Raw genomic sequence first — 2,258 nt, 5'->3', positions numbered from 1 at the left:
GAGACTTTTTCAAAACCATGTTGTGGGTCCCTTCCTAGTTTTCTGGGTTGAATACATACTCACACCCATAGAATCACATATTTAAAAATGTAAGCTAAGAAAAAATATTTAAGCTGATCTATGAAATTGGTCTTATTAAACTGTTTCTCTGCACAATACAATAGAATACATTCTATTTTCTTCTGTTTGTATTCCATAGGGTGTTCAGAATATTAATACTTATCATTCATTTTGATCAGAAAGAATGGGCATGACCATAATTTAAAGAGAATCAGACCCAATCACAGAATGGACTTCTGGAATATGACAACCAAAATAATTTTCTTATCACAAATTACTACTGGAATTCTGATAAATTTCTTTCTTCTTACCTACTATCTAGTCTACTATAGAGAACATAAAGCCCACAGATTTGATTCTCATGCACCTAATGGCAGCCAATGCCTTGATAGTTCTGTCTACAGGAGTTCCCTACACAATGGCAGCCTTTGGATTAAAGGAGTTTTTGATGATTTTGGACACAGATTAATTTTGTACCTTCAAAGAGTTGCTTGGAGTGTGTCTTTTGGCGCCACCTTTCTTTTGAATGTTTTTCAGTCCATCACCATCAGTCACAGGGAATCCTGCTGTAAGGATCAAAATTGCAAGGCTACAAAGTACATTGTCTGCTCCATTTCTCTTCTCTGGGTCGTTTACATGTTTATACATTCCATTTTCTTTGTGGATATATTTGTCAAAAGGAATAGCAATGGACAAGAAACATAGATTACAAGTACTGCTTCATTGTAAGTCATGATGTCACTAATGACTCAATGTATGTAGCATTAGTGATATCCAGAAATCTTGTGTTCAGTTCTTATTGGCTGTTTCATTGGCTCCATGGTTGTGATTCTGTACAGACACAAGCAGAGGGTTAAACACATCCACAGTAGTCACGATTCCAGCAGAAACTCCCCTGAATCAAGAGCTACCAAGAACACCATGGCTTTAATGTCTTCTTTTCTTCGTGTTTATACTCTCTCCTCCATTTTAAATGGGTGCAATGCTTTAGAGCATAATTACAGTTGGTTGCTGAACATCACTCATTTCACTTCTCTATGTTTTCCATCTTTTGGACCCTTTATTCTGATGAATCATCACTCTGTTATGCTCAGACTCAGTTTGGTCTTGATAAGGAGTAAAACATCCTAACTCTATTTTAAATATTTGAATGATATATTTTTGCTTCACTTCCAGTTGTTAATTCACCCCTGTTTCTCGAAGGGCCAATAAAAAGAAGTAAATTAGCATTACCTTGCATTTTTAAAAATTATCCAAACCAAGTATGTGAGTTTGTTACTTGGTTGAATTGGAAGCCTAAATAAGCTGATCATATTGTATGAAATCCATTACAATTACCAACTTGTATTTTGAGATTCTTTGCTTACCAGATGTGCAATGGAGCCTGGAGGAAGGGGGAGAGAGAGAGAGAGAGAGAGAGAGAGAGAGAGAGAGAGAGAGAGAGACTCAAAAAAACGTAACTTTTGGTGATTTACATCCTTAAAAGACATGTGGTTCTTTAAGAATTTCACAGAGGGCTTGTGGCTGTGGGACCAACATTCTAACAACAAGATAAACTAAAACCATGGCTGGCCATGAACTTTTCTTTCAGGAAGCTATGGTTCCATCATAATTGCTGTAGCCTGCAGCAGGCACAGAAAATATAGGATTATAAATTTGTCTAGTACAAAGATCAACTGAAGTGTGCCAAAAACTATACTAGAGCAAAAAAAGAAAAAGTATCTTCAATGAATGGTGTAAGAAATTTGAATTTATACATTCAGAAGTATAAAGTGAGACCTGTGTATTTCACTTTGCACAACATTCAACCTCAAATAGATTCAAGGTTCTAAACAATGATCTAAGATAAAAGTGAAACCTGAAACACAGGAACTGCTAGAAAAAAAACCTATGCAATACCCTACATAATATAGGCATAGAAATGGATGTTCTGATTAAAAGTACATTTGCTCAATAACTGAGGACAATATTTTCATTTATTGGCTACAGTTTCTATTTCATAATATCATTTGTATAAAAACATTTTATATATGTATACATTTTTTGTGTGCATGCTTGCATATGTGTATGTATGAATGTATGTAGATGTGTGTGTATATATACATTCATACAGAATATATATATTGTTTGTTGTCTGTCCAGTAGCTGTCCTTATATCTTCATAAACCAAAACATTGTTCAACAACCAATTGATCTTC

At 34.8% G+C, this 2,258-nt stretch overlaps 1 pseudogene; it reads left to right on the top strand.

The window, feature by feature from the left end:
* The first annotated feature begins 288 nt into the window (after window positions 1-288).
* Window positions 289-1,191, top strand: LOC114633092 (annotated as a pseudogene).
* Window positions 1,192-2,258: the final 1,067 nt, after the last annotated feature.

Source organism: Grammomys surdaster, unplaced genomic scaffold, assembly GCF_004785775.1.
Source record: "Grammomys surdaster isolate TR1022 unplaced genomic scaffold, NIH_TR_1.0 520, whole genome shotgun sequence".
Classification (NCBI taxonomy): Eukaryota; Metazoa; Chordata; class Mammalia; order Rodentia; family Muridae; genus Grammomys; species Grammomys surdaster.
The sequence above is the reverse complement of the archived record's forward strand: the minus strand, read 5'-3'. Positions and strand labels throughout refer to the sequence as shown.